Source organism: Wyeomyia smithii, chromosome 1 (assembly GCF_029784165.1).
Source record: "Wyeomyia smithii strain HCP4-BCI-WySm-NY-G18 chromosome 1, ASM2978416v1, whole genome shotgun sequence".
Taxonomy (NCBI): domain Eukaryota; kingdom Metazoa; phylum Arthropoda; class Insecta; order Diptera; family Culicidae; genus Wyeomyia; species Wyeomyia smithii.
In genome coordinates this window covers 199810012-199824927 of record NC_073694.1, presented here as the reverse complement: position 1 = coordinate 199824927, position 14916 = coordinate 199810012, and the positions used below count along the sequence as shown (strand labels likewise).

The 14916-nt window shown below is 36.7% G+C and overlaps 2 protein-coding genes across 19 annotated transcripts in view; both read left to right on the top strand.

The window, feature by feature from the left end:
- The window catches only part of LOC129718967 (uncharacterized), a 296333-nt gene extending 288776 nt beyond the window's left edge, over nucleotides 1-7557 (top strand). Inside the window, exon 4 of the mRNA XM_055670253.1 lies at nucleotides 7540-7557. The gene's annotated coding sequence lies outside the window, so the exon portion shown is untranslated. The remainder of the gene's footprint in view (nucleotides 1-7539) is intronic.
- Nucleotides 1-14916, top strand: part of LOC129718965 (peripheral plasma membrane protein CASK) — a 692936-nt gene that overhangs the window by 566655 nt on the left and 111365 nt on the right. The gene's annotated exons all lie outside the window — the stretch shown is intronic.

Below are 14916 nucleotides of genomic sequence, written 5' to 3'. Positions count from 1 at the left end.
CATCATCTTTAATTTCAAAACGGCATCTGAAGTCGATTTTGACCCCTATCAAAAATACCATTGTTCATAGCTCTTATTGGTCGAAATCTACGTTTGGAGCAAAACTGCTTTTTTCAATAGTTGCATTAGGTACCATCATAAACTCACCATTTTTCCCATTTTTGTAGAAGCTTTGCTAATTTTCCACTATATCGCTGCAAGACTGAAAAAACTCGTTGAAGATTGATTGCGTTATTACCATTCGAAATTGGACATTTTTTGTGACGCTCTCGATGTTTCGATGTTCTCAATTTGCACCCCTATCCCAAAATGATGGCGTAAGACGTAACTCTACGTCAAAAATAACAATAAAATCAATCCAAAAATAAAAAAGTTCAAAAAACGTCTCATACAGATATTAAATAATAAAAACACAGAGAGGACAAAAATGATGAAAAAAGTAAAAATCAAAGAAACAATAAAAAAATAAATTATGAAAAAATCAAACCTGTCAAAAATTAGGGTAAATTAACCTGTAGTGGCCCACCCGCCCGATTAACTCAATTTATGCGAAAATTCGAGGGATTTTCAGGAAACTTCGTGAAACATCTTATTCAGCCAATTTGCATCACAAACATTTATAAATTCCGATTTATGTTAAGAGAAATTGAGGTACTCTGGGTAGTCCACTATAGGTTAATAAATCAAATGGGTCCTTCATAAGGTAATTTACCCTACATAAACGTTGAATCATATTATCATACAATTGCCAATGCTTCTCCAAAGTGTCAAAAATAAAATGAATAAAAAAAACTAAACGTTAAAGAAATCCCGTAGGGTTAACTAACCTATGGTGGAGCCCTTTCCTAAAGTGAACCACACAGGTTTGAGCTTGACGACCGCACATTTCATAGTTGCTCCTCCGTGTTCGCTCTGAATTAGTAAAGTTGCGCAAGGAACCATGGCTACTTGGGGTTTGTTGCCATCTTCAGTGTACAACAATTCAGTAGCTGCTGCTTTGTATGGGTCGATAACGGCGTCGGCCACGTTCTTACGATTGTTAGGGAAGGACGTTGTAAGGAAGGAGATGTAACAGTCATTGTAACTGGAAACTAAGTTTACCTCTGCATCTCCACGACTGCGACGGAAAGCAAGGGTTATGTCACCGTGGTAAGTGACTGAATCTGATAGTGTTGGGCGCGAAAATAACTCATTGCGATGACGAACGATGAGTACCTTCTCGCAGACTTCACGGGCCTATACGAGCGACGGGCCTATACGAGCGAATGCAATTCACCACCAGAAGCATTCAAGTGGTTAAATATCTATCTATTACTATTCCCGAGCACCTTCGAAAAATGCAATTCGACAGGTGCAAATTTGACATATATACGCGCCATTATAGAAGCAGCGGGGACGATCATCGGCTAAGCGGTCAGACCAAGTTTATCTCTGCGACTGCGGTGGAAAGAAATACTCGTGTTTACCATTGTAATTGATGGAATTAGGGTTTATTACGAAAACGATTGAGCGATGAGTATCTTTTATTGCCAAGCACCGCGAATGCACTTTTACCGACGCGATTCTTTGGGAGGTACACATCGCGTTTTCATAATAACCAAAAGAAATATCTGGGTATATCTTGCGAAATCACTCCATTCCGAAGACTTTTATATGAGCAAAACTTTCCCGGGTAGGAAACGCGTCTACACGGACGCATTATGCACTACCGCAAATACCATTTCCTAAAGTGGACCACTTGCGAAAACTCGAGAGATTTTAAGAAAACTTGAATCGGAAAACATCTTATCCAGGCAATCTGCATCTGAATCACGAGGACATGGATAAATTTCGATTATTTATCATGAGAAATCGAGTTAAACTGACGAGTCGTCCACTATAGGAAAGGGTCCAATTTACTCTATTTGCTATAAATAATGATAGTATTTTTGAAAGACCTAAGTAAATAAAATTGTAAACAAAAATTTGAAATAAATGAATGATTGAAATCAATTGAGAAAAAGGTTCAATTGACACTGTCCAATCTTGGACACGAAAATATATCAAAACTTGTACAAAATCACACAAACAAGAGTAAAACAAATGCAGTTCATAAAATAGTAAATCAATTAACAAGACATGATTATAAAATTAATCAAAAACAAAATCAAAATCATTCACAAATGAATTGCAAACTGGCAGAACATGGAAAAAAACAGACAAAGAATGAATCAAAAATATTCCTATCAACATTAAAAACTTCAAAATAGGGTAAATTAACCTATAGTGGGCCCCTTTCCTATAATGGACCACCCGCCAGATTAACTCAATTTATGTGAAAAGTCGAGGGATTTCCAGAAAACTTTCATCGAGAAACATCTTATCAAGCCATTTTGCATCACAAACATTTATTAATTCCGATTTATGTTAAGAGAAATTGAGTTGACCTGACGGATGGTCCACTATAGGTTAATAAAGTTTTAAATTCATCGAAATAAATGATAATGATATTATTATAGCTATAAATTCCATCAAATCGAATGCGGTTGGTGTAGACGAAGTACTATTAAAATTTATATAGTAATTATTTCCCGCAATTTGTCCCGTATTGCGTTATATTTTTAATCTGATTATTTCTACCTCCAAATTCCCTCAAGCATGGGAGTACTCTAAAATAATTCCGATCCGGGAAAAAGGAAATATCAACCATTAAATCAATTCGAGACCAATAAGCATTCTCTGTGCCTTATCTCAGGAATTCGAAGGATTACTGAAAAACCAAATTTAACACATAGCACATATTGGACATAGCACAACTACTGCTTTCTTGAAGGTTCAGGATGATATTCATTCGGTAGTTGATAGAAGAGGTGTTGCTTTTCTTCTGCTAATCGATTTTTCGAAAGCCTTTGACAAAGTTTCTCATACCAAGCTTTTGAAAAAAATATATCCTGAACTTTTATTCTATAGTCCAGCAGTTAACTTAAATCACTCATATTTATCAAGGCGTTCCCAAGTTGTTTTTGCAAATGGATCATATTCGAATGAGATTCCAATTTTATTCCCGTGTTCCTCAAGGGTCAATTTTAGGGCCCCTGTTAATCTCTTGTTTCTTCAACGATCTTCCATCCGTCTTAAAGAATTGTAAAATCCACATGTTCGCTGATAATGTGCAACTTTACTTAGCTGTTGAAGGTTCAGCTGTGTCAGTAATGGCTGGAAATATAAATTCTGATTTGTGCAGAATTTACCGATGGTCTAATATTAACCTGTTACCAGTGAATGCGTCTAAAACTAAAGCCATGTTAGTATCCAGCAATTTTTAAAATGACACCTTACCTGACTAATTTTTGGGAACCGAGAAATTAGAATACACTGAACCGGCGTCTAATCTGGGTTTTGTCATTCAAATTAATCTTGAATGTGATAAACATATAAATAGTCAGTGCGGAAACATTTTTGCCGGTTTACGTCTTCTTAAGCTTACATGTAGTATGCTCACAAGTCCAGTGAAACTGCAGTTTTTTAGGTCATTACTCCTTCCTCACTTCATGTATGGCGATGTTTTTCTGTTAAATGCATCAGCCTTGGCAATTAATAGGCTGCGAATCGCGTTAAAATGTTGTGTTCGTTTTGTATATAAATTATCGACCTTTTCTAGCGTATCACATCTTCAGACTACATTTATAGGTTGTCCTTTCCACGAGTTCATCAGATTACGATCATGTTTGACACTGTTCAAAGTCATACATTTTCGTTTTCCATCATATCTGTTTCAAAAATTGACCGCTTTTCAGAGTACTCGTAGTAGAAACTTCGTGATACCAAAGTACAATTCATCGCATTATGCCAACACGCTGTTTGTGAGGGGGAATTGGACATTGGAATCACTGACCTATCGAAATTAAAACTATTCCTAATGTGGGTGGGTTCCAGCGAGAATGCGTTAAATGGTTTCACAGAAGCAATCAACAAAATAAGAAAACATATGATGTAGATTATAAGTTCAAATATTTAATTCAATGAGCTATAACTAATGTAGCAACTAAAAAATGAGGGATTCTTACACTACAATGATTTGTATCAAGAAATAAAAACGACTCGCCAACGTAAAGCAAAGGGGTCCACTACAGGTAAATTTACCCCACATTTAAAATTAAACAGTAAAGATGAACCAGAAACAATTTCGATTTTAAATGAAAGTTTCAAACAATTTTTTTAATAAAATAATGTTAACATTGACAAGAAATGTACAAAATGCGTTGGAAATTTCAAGTTGAATTCAAAAAATTTATTACCGTGTTCATATGTACTAAAAAAAGAATTAATAAAAGTCAAAAAGGTCGTCAAAATAATATGAACTCGGTACAATTTGTTCCATCACTGTTTGAAGACTAAGTCAGGTAAATGACTGCCTTTGGCAAATCAGCCATTTTTTCGGCACTTTAAATTCCTTTTTTCGGCGATTGCATTGCGTATATCGGCCTTTAGTTGTTCGAGAGACTCAGGTTCATTGAAATAAACCTTGCCTTTTAAGAATCCCCACAAGAAAAAGTCCGGCGGAGTCGAATCAGGTGACCATGGTCGCCAATCGAAATCACCTCGTTTTGAAATTCAACGGTTCGGGAACATTTGCTTCAGTAAATTGGTGGTTTCGTTGGCAGTATGACATGTTGCACCATTTTGCTGGAACCAGTGATCCTCCATGCCATTCTCAGCTACCTCAACTGACAAAAAATCGCGTAACATCGTACGATATCTTACTTCAATAACGGTAGCCGTAACGCCATTTGGATGGTCTTGAATATCGGCTCGTACAGCCTCAACATTTTCATTACTACGCCATGGACGTGCTTTAATTTTAGCTTTGAATGTTGCCAATGAATTACGTAGATTAAATTTGGACACTGAATGCCGAGTTGTGTTCGGTGCAGGCAAATTTCGACCGCGTTTTTTGCGTTAGAACAACTGAGGACTGGTTTTGGAAATAAAATTTCACAATTTCTGCTCTCTCTCTTGCGGTGTGTAGTGATTCATGGTAAAAATTGTACTGCCTTAACGTTAACAACGCGCCATCACTCATATCAATATCACATTGGGTACCACCTTTATGGCGAATTAACATCGATCAGCACAAAAAACACACTGTACATTGGTCTAGAATAGAGCTTTTCAATTATTTTTGTGAATTTTAATGCTTCTAGCCAAGTTGGAAGGACGTAAAGTCCCTAAAGATTTGATGAAGTTTTCCCGTGAGCAAACGAAGAAGCGACGAACCCGGCGAGTAATTACTCTGTGGCCTTTTGACTCACTTCCGAGCTTGCTGTGGGCACAAAAATTCACCGAAACGGCTAAAATGCTATAATCTTTCATTTTTTACAATTTGTTTTTCGCTGTTGCCGGCCAGCGGTCAACAACGCTAAGGGTTTTACCCTTAAACTCAAACTGGAAAGAAATACATAAAGGACCATAACTTTTCCATTACATTCCAGTGAATTTTTTTCGTTTACAAACCTTTTTAAACTTTGATGCCTTTGTGCGCCTTTTCTCTGAGAACGACTCAACAAGTTGATGGTTCAATGGATTATTTTTTTTTTATTTCTATGCTTTCTTCCTGTGTCTTAGAACTGTCTGCATTGATATGTGTTTTTTTTTTTGGCTTTGGTCTGGTACCTCTGCTATTATCAGATATTTATTTTATTCAAATAAATTAAGCTCGATAGGGTTTCGATTATTAGTGCCTTACTTTTAAAGGTTCTGTCGGTAATTTTATCTCGTGAGCTGCTTCTCTGGGTCGATGCTGCTCTTACGTTAGCACGGCTCATATAAATACTAGTGCCTGCAGCCTGTTAGGAAAAAGACACTGGTTGAAAGTGCAGCCGGTTTGACTCCGAACGGTAATTGCTTGTAGGCGTTCCCCTCAGATCTATCACTGCAAAAGATTCTCTCCCGCTTTTATTTGTAATTAATTCGTCTATTAACGGGAGTGGATAATAGTGAGAATAACTATACGGATTGATCGTTTTTAATCCATCCATACAAACCCTAATGTATTGTTTATTTGGATCCACCAGTACTGCTATTGGCGAAGCTCACTCTACACGATAAGTTTTTTCTCGAGAATGGGACAATTGATTTCGCACTATCATCAGTTTTTATATTAACTACCACGTTAGCCTTCGAATATATCCGTTTTAATTCATTAGTTCTTTTACCCTTTGAGTGAGAAAGTTACTCCCCAATTGGACCAGATACCGTTCAACCTATTCCTTTCGAAGAGCGGGGTGAAGTTTTTTGCCAATTAAATTACTATCAAGGGTAGTTCCATGAAGCGACTACTGATATCGACAACCTCTTTGATTTGCCCTACGATAGTCACTCTATCCTCGGAGTAACGAAAAAGTTTCTATGGGTTGGTGTTAGTACGCTTTTATTGAAATGATCGCCATAAGTTTTTAAAAGAACATTCCATAATCAGATTTTTATCATTAATCGGTAGTTTCACAAAAACTGATATTGAATCTTTAAACTTACATATACCTACTTGTATAGTCTATCCTTCCTCACTTTCGGAATCTCCCGTCGGTTGCAGATTGCTGTATCCCCCATCTTCATCTAAGTTGGCTTTTTCTCCAAGGCGGCGATGAGCTGATTTATTCTCTCGCTGAAAGCTCTTTTACGGTTCGTAGTGTTCATTTTTCCATGCATACTAGGACGTGTTTTTTTCGCCTTCTGTAGTGTGCAATCATATGCTAAATGACCTTTGTTGTAGCAATTGTAACACACAGTCTGTCACTAGTTGTGTCAAGCCCATGCTGTAGTCGAGCGTCTTCACTCAATCTATTTGACTGCAGATTTGAGTGCCCGGTGTTTCCCCAGCGCTGAAACTATGCTCGGTTTCCGCACACGTAGCTGACATCTTATGCAGTTTGAAACTTTTCAATCACGAAAAGTTGATTAAATTCAATTTAAGAAATGAATCAAATACTTATGTTGAAATCACTACCTTGGAACCAACACATTTTAAATATTTATTTCAACTCACATTTATGAAAATCACTTTAAAATGAAACAGGAATAAACTTATTCAAAATAACTAAGTTCATTATTGAATCTAATTTTGTTCGATCCCGATTAACATCAATCGAATTTGTTCCATAATCCATTGATTGCCTGTTGTCGTTCGGTTCGACACAAAAAACTCAACTTTTTGGATTACAGCAATTGTGCAACCAGTCGAGTATATGTTTAGTGTCTAACGCCTGTCCGTTCCGGTTGAATGAGGGGAACAATTACTCTTTATCCAGTCGAACCATAACGGAAACAGTTCAACATGAGCCCGGTGCATACAATTTTAGCTTCCACATTGTAACGCAGTACCCGCAGCCAACCATTACGTTTAATCATCCGTCAAGTTTCGGTTCGAATGGATTCGTTTGAATTTCCCCGTAGACCTCGTTAATAGATCCTGTGTGTTACATGTATAACTTTCTGTTTACAGAAAGAAAGATCCACGATTCAAGAACTCGATATTAATTGTGTTATCTTTTCTCTTTTCAGGTAAACAAATCGTTCGTCTTCTAAAGTAAGTCAATAATGGAATATTAAACATTTTTCTGAAATCAATATCATATACCCTGCTGACGTTGGTAATCTACCTACAAAGTAAAAATGCCCGCCGACCTTTGTAGTAGTGAAATTTTCCATGCAACCCTAAACGCCATTAGCCCTTCCAACAAGTGCCTCCTTTATCTGCAAATAAAGCGTTGCCTCTTCGACCCGAGGCGACGTGGGTAAAAAAAACAAAAAGGATTCCCACATGCTTTTACTCCAAATGCAGTGGCGTTACATTACATTAGTACCCGTACAGCGTTTGCGAATTATATTTCAGCACATAAATAAATTCCTTCGTGCTCTGCACTCTCGGTGTATGGTCACACGACATCCGTCACTGCACCCGTTCCCTGCTACTAGAATTTTTTCATTTGTGGATCCCTGTTTGTTACAGCCAAGTCTCACGGTCCACTGTGGCGCACATCGGCACCGAAAGATCCTATACTGATGCAGCTGCTGCAGCCACACTGCTACCAGTGCAGCTGGAAGCATACTTTTTCGAGTGGCGTCGCACGTTCTTGAAATTTGATTCATGGGCTGTATGATAGCCGTAGCACCTCTAGCGCCTTCCTTTTCTAAACTTCAATCGCACGCTGGATGCAAGCAGAATGAAATTAATGGAGCGTTAAAAGCAACGTCGCTGGAGAGCTTCCTGGAATTTTAGCCGTTATCCATTCCCTTGAAATACCGAATTAGAAACGGATCGCTGCAGAGTGCCTAATTTAACCCACACCTGGTGAGGCCCGTATCCACTTACTACCAATGGATTGCGGGACGATAGAGGGAAGAACGCACACATTTTGACAGTCAGCCATCATGCGGTGCTGTGCTGAAACTTCAAAGACTTCAATTGCATCGCAGCGCAGGTACCAGGAAATGCGGGCCTCTCGAAATGGATTGCTTTTCTCGGTGATAGCGATCATAACCCAGGGCTTCACTATCAGGCTAATGTGCCAAACAATTGCTCGAAATTGCTGTTTTCATTTTCCATTTTTTCCATTTTATGTTAACGAATGCATGAATGGATGCTGTTTGATGTTTTTTTTTTCCTAAAGGTCAACTGACCGTACCGGCTGTCGAAACTTTTTTCATTGTAGCCATTTACGACTGTCAGTCAAGTGAGGTATCCATTTCAATTTATTCTTTGGTGTCAAATTGTGTTAGCTTCTACAATGTCATGCTAATATTAAACCAACAGTGGCACCATGCTGGTATAGGGTTACACATGTGGTGCGCATTTTGCCTTAGTTGAATTTGATCATTCTAATGAACAAAAACATTCTCATTCCATGCTTCACAAAGTTTTGATCCAAACACTGAACAGTATCGTAAATTTTATTCATAGTTATGTTATGTGTTCGTGCACGATTTGCATACACCATCCATTTGAAAGCGGTTATCAGAAGAACACTGCCGTTTCTAGTTTTTTTTTTTCTAACAAAAAAAGGTATGGGGAAGAGCGTTGTTAATTCAGCTGAGTTTTTGCGCGAAGATAATTTTTTGGGTTTTTTTTTTCATAAAAACGAAAAACTTTTCGATGATGATCCTCCATGACTGGCATCAAACAAGTAGCTTTCGAATCAAAGTCAAACCTTAACAACTTTTTCTTCTACTTCCGTTGCCGAAACGAAGGGATAATCTTTCGAAAGCTGTACTTTGTGCATCGTTCTTTTTGGAAATTATGCGTAATTCCCGTGCTTGTAAACTGTAAAATTACCATGCGTCTCCATTGAACTCGTGGAAACGAAAGTGGCGCAATTCGTTTTTGCTAACAAATAAAGTTCAAACGCGTTCCGTTTCGATAATTCAAATATAGGTACACATGCTTTAACACTAGGATGAAATGTCGTTGAACAATTTCAATGCAACACATTTATACAATAATCTCGAAACGCATTGTTTCGTTTCCAATAACTAAAATTTATTATCTGCTAATAACTGTTTATCCAATATAAAACAACGTCTAGTTAGTAGTTAAAGATAAATAAATTTTCTGATGATCTCCAGGTTTGTCGGTCTTGCGCAGCTGTTTTCCAGTCTCTTTAAAATACTACAAGGTATACAGCCCTAGGGATTGTATGAAATGGTGACGTTGGACAAATATATAAATATTGATTTCAACTCTTGTTTAACATATTTCACTACGCCTATTATACACCGTGTATCTCTAACAGTTATAAGGGCTCCACTTGCTATCGTGTTAAGAACAAGTATGAAGTTGAATTTTCTACGCGCAGTCTTATGTATCGTGTTAAGCGTAGATTTTTGCAATGATGGCGGAGCGACGCAGACTCGAGAATGAGAATGAACACAAAAAAGTTAGTTTTTTTTTATTTTTCGTATAGTAAACTTTCCATAATTTTTGACAATTTACGATTATGCGGGTCCTTTATAGAAACAATTGTTCCTAAGACACTATTTAGCTATGATGAAGGTAAAAGGCGCTATGGAATTAAGTTCCACTTTTTGCCTTATTGGACCACTGTGCACCGGTAGCATTGAATATTTACCATGGCCACACATAATAAATTTGCTCTCCGCTCTGCCCTCCGGTAGCTGTACCAGCAAAATATCCTGCAGCATACGGTGGCACCTCTTGTTGCCATATGCAGAATAAAAGAAAGGTATTTCACAGTACCTGATAGTTGACTCGTAATCAGCTTTCATTTCCTAATGTCGCGTACCTCTAACAGCTATACTGTAGGCTCCACTTGCTACCGTGTGACGAACAAGAATGAAGTTGAATTTTCTACACGCGGTCATTTGTATCGAGTTGAGAGTATATTTTTGCAATATAGGCGGGGCGACGCAGATTCGAGAATAAGAAACGAAACAAAACACCTCGCTGAGTCAAAATATGTTGGCAGTGTAACTCAATCCATCCATGTTATTGTTATCCGTGCTCGGAAGCAAGCAAGGTAACAGCGAGCAAAGTGCATGGGAAAGCTCGACTTTGGAACTTTTTACTTGTTTTCACCATTAAAGCAGCAAAGCAACATTAGTAAATATTATATCAAACAATTATCACACATTTTATCTATCCAACAGCAAATAGATAACTAAGATGCATGAGGTCGTTCGCTTGTTATTATCGTTTGAAATCTGACGCAACATTTGCCAGTTTCATATTCGATTTCAAAATGTAAACGTAGTCCTACGTTATGTTATGTTATGTTGAACAGTTCATCCAATGTCACGACGGATGTCTCGTCCTCTATTCGTACGCATGATGTTGATTCCTCCAGCGTCATTCAAATCAGTTTTATCAGTTTCGTCGGGAAAACGATTTCTAGCCCTTTCTGCTACAGATGGTTTCGCTTAACTGAGTCGTACACCGCTTCGAAATCCACAAACAGATGGTGAGTCTGCAGGTTTTATTTCCGGAATTCATCTGGGATATGAAAACCAACATGGTATTCACCGATAAATGGTTCCGCCAACGGTTTCAATCACTAGAACTGTAAACAGGACAGTAGTTTGTGAGCAGAATTTTGCAATGTGTTACCTCTATAATGTCTGCAGTCGAGTCAATGGTCTTTCAATCAGTCATTTGGCATTGGTTCATCCACCTAAATTCGTAAAATGAAATAGCTCGTTGTCGCTATATATTATCAGCATAACTAATAGATAAAACAAATTGTCGTAGAACTGGAATTTGTTTTTCCAAAGTGTGTGAAATTTTAATTGATAGACAATTCAGCAAATTTTATTCTCATTTCTCAGAAAATTTGAAATTTAACTCACATTACATATATATTATGTTACGTGATGTCTTTCCACCTTTCCACAGTGGGGAATCGCTGGCCATCAGCCAAAAAAATTTTTTTTTCGTTGGCTGTTTCATAATATTTTTCCTTTATTGCTATAACATTAAATTGTCTAAATCCAAAATTTGGGCGCGATATCATGAAATCTGAATTTTTTATGACTTTTCAAAGCTTGGCGAACTGACGTTTTTTGTCTTTTTTCCGAAAAAAAGTACATTACTTTGAAACGCTCTGTAGCTTCAATGATAGCTTGGATTTTTTTGACGTCAAAGGAAAAGTTGTTGTAAATATTGTGCAAAACAAACCCTTTTCATTAGATACTGTAAAATTTGGTCAAAGTAGGCCTGACACTGGAAAAAATTAAAAAAAACGTGATTTTTTGTAGGAAAGTAGCTTAAAAGTTTAGTTGCCGCAGTTTGCCACGGTTGTGACTACATTCAAAATTTAGGTAAAAACGTATACTTTCAAATGCATACTGTCCGCTGTAGCGCAAAACTGCGCAAATTGTCACTTTAGTGAAGAAAGGGAAAGCAGATTTTTTTAGTTTTAATTTTTGAAGTTGATATTTCATCCAGGATTAATTTTAATCATAACCGTTATACCCCATTAATGAAAATTTATGATATCGTACTCAATCCGTAAGGATAAAATATAAATTTGGGCAAAAATCACAAAACTTATCAATGAAAAGTTGTAAAATAAGTGTTAAACAAGAAAACAGTAAACAAATCTTTATGAAATTTTAATTATGTCAAACTTTGTCACTTTCTGCAAATTTAAAACATTATTGAAACATTCAGCCCTTTTCAATTTATGCTCATGAAATTCGCTAAACTAATTGAAGTGTCAAATACTGGCAGCAAATTCATACCATCAAACTCCGGCTAACAATAGCCCGTTTGAAGATTGCTTTTGCTTCGCACTCGTTTGCATACAAAAGTAAAGCACACACTTTGCTTTATGAGAAAAAAACAAAGAACAGTCGTCGCCCTCGGCATCTTTTCGTATTCATTTAGAACGTTGTGTCATTCCAGTGTCTTGGTTTTCAAATTAATAAATTCGTTAAATTTTAAGCACTACCTAATTCAATGTAAGTTGTCAATTCATGGTGTTATACAAGTATTTAAATGTCCTCTTTCAACCATAGAAACCGGATTAGGAAGATAACATATATATAAAACAATGAAACATCGAAAATTATTAGAAGAAATGAAAATTGCAGCGAAAGACATTTTTCCTGCTTATAATCACAAACACGAGATTTAAGCGATCACAGCGAAAGATGATGATGCTGATGATGATTTTTCCAATTTGTAATTAGTTTGTATTACTTATGTTGTTTTAGATCATTAAAAAATATACATATATATATTTGGGCAAAATTTGTTTAGTTCGAGGGGTCCTCCATAAATTACGTTTTTTTTAATGGGGAGGACGCCCGATGGCACTACTTGTGATTTTTGAGATCATATAATTCTATAAAAAAGGAAAAGCAGTGCCAAAAAATATTAAAAATTGGATTTCGTGCTTCATGGACGGCCCCAAATAAAAAATGGATGCCAAATTCGTGTTCAGCGCCCCAAAATTATGTGAATACCAAGTTTTTGTCGCATTTATCGACACTTTTTTTGCTTGGCCAGCCTTTGTATGGAGTTGCCCCACTGTGCTTCCGTGTAATTTACTTTTTTTACAAATTACAGTTGAATCGCTTTATAGCGACATCGCAAGGGACCGTCGTTATAGAGAATTGTCGCAATAAAACTAAGAATTTTTATGAATATAAAGCAGAGGGTACCATTGAAAATGTCGCTATAAAGAGATTTGTCGCTATATAAACTATCGTAATAGAGGGATTCGACTGTAATTTTTTTTTGCATTCTACCTCTATTTTTTATATTTCCGTCAAAATTCATAATCGATTATTATCAAATATTTCCTCAGTTATAAACCGCTTTCGTTTATTTAATATCAATATTATTTTGTTTTCTTTAAAAAAAAGTTTTGGTCAGTTTTGTTCTTCTTAAAAACTACTTTTCATTAAGTTATTTGCCTAATTATTTCTTTTCTTTATAAATTTTTTTGTCGCTTCAGAATAAATCCCATATTCATTTTTTTAAATTTTTTCAAACATTGGTTCAATTCAATTCGTAAATATTCCTTCAATGTAAGGATTCCTTCTTCAAACGCTATCGTTTTCTCACTTGTTGCAAATTGTTGGTATTCCGAATGATTACTTTTCACCGAATATTCATCAAATCATTTTGTTCACTTCTATCACATCTGACTTTAATACTCTATTTTCTAGTCCTTACTTAATAATTTTTCGGTATTCTCGCACCTATACTAACAGTATTCTGTTTCCTTTGCGGCTGTTTGCTATTAATTTTCTACCTATTTTAAACAATATTTTATCTTTACTTATATTTTTGATCTAAGTTTTATCAAGTCTTTGTTTTTCTTTTTTCATTCATGTCAGAATTTATTGCTACCCTTTATTTCCTCAATTTTTCGTTATTTATGTTTTTTTTGTTTATTTTAAATCAAGATTGTTCTGTCTTGTCGTGCTTCACTATTTTATCATTTCGTTCATACTCTATCATACTTTTACGGTTTAAACTTCCCGCGGTGATACAACCTTTCCTTTCCGTCACAGTCGTGGAGATGCAAAAGTAAATTTGGTCTTCGACAACAACGGCTGTTACAACTTCTTCCTTACAACATCCTTTCCTACCCTAACGCTCGTAAGGACGTGGCCGACACCGTTTTCGATCTTTACAAAGCGGGAGCTACTGAATTGTACACTGAAGATGGTAAACTAATCCCAATCACTCATATACGTGGTACCTTGTGCAACTTCACTAGCTTGGATCGATCACGGAGAAGCAACTACGAAATGTGCGGTCGTCAAGCTCAAGCTCAAACTCAAGCTCTTTGTTGTAACACTTCTTTCATACCCAGATTCGTCGTTTTATTCGAAATATCCCCCGTATTCAATTTTGATCCTTATCTTGGGTTTTGGATTATGTGAAATGATCAGTTGATTCCGCTTATTTCTAGGATTCTGGCTTAATTTTTTCCGTTTTCCATTTTTTTTTCCTCATCTATAGTTTATTTGACACGGCACAAATACAATTCAATGTTTAACGGCGCCAATTATATCTGGTAGCTTACTTTCTAAAGTATCTTAATAACTAAAAGCAATTTTTTTATCCTCGCTGCCGACTACGAGCTGAAACTAAATCTAACTTAAGCTAGAATGTTTTGCATGAAAAGCACTGATTTGTTGTTTGATGGTTTTCCATCGCCATAGGTAAGCAGCATATTGAATATGTTCCGCTGCTGGGCCAAGATATTACGGACTGGCATATTGGGTTGTCTCCCTCGGGGCCTGAGAGTATCGTGCGGGTCTGATTGCTGTTTCCGGATCCGGGGTCTTAACGTGTTCTTGTCGTTTGGTTGGATGTAGGCGGAAGGGGATAGGACTAAACTGGGGCGTGGATGGATTTCAGGAAAACGTATATAAGGGACATGTAGGATAGGTCACGGCTCGCCAAGA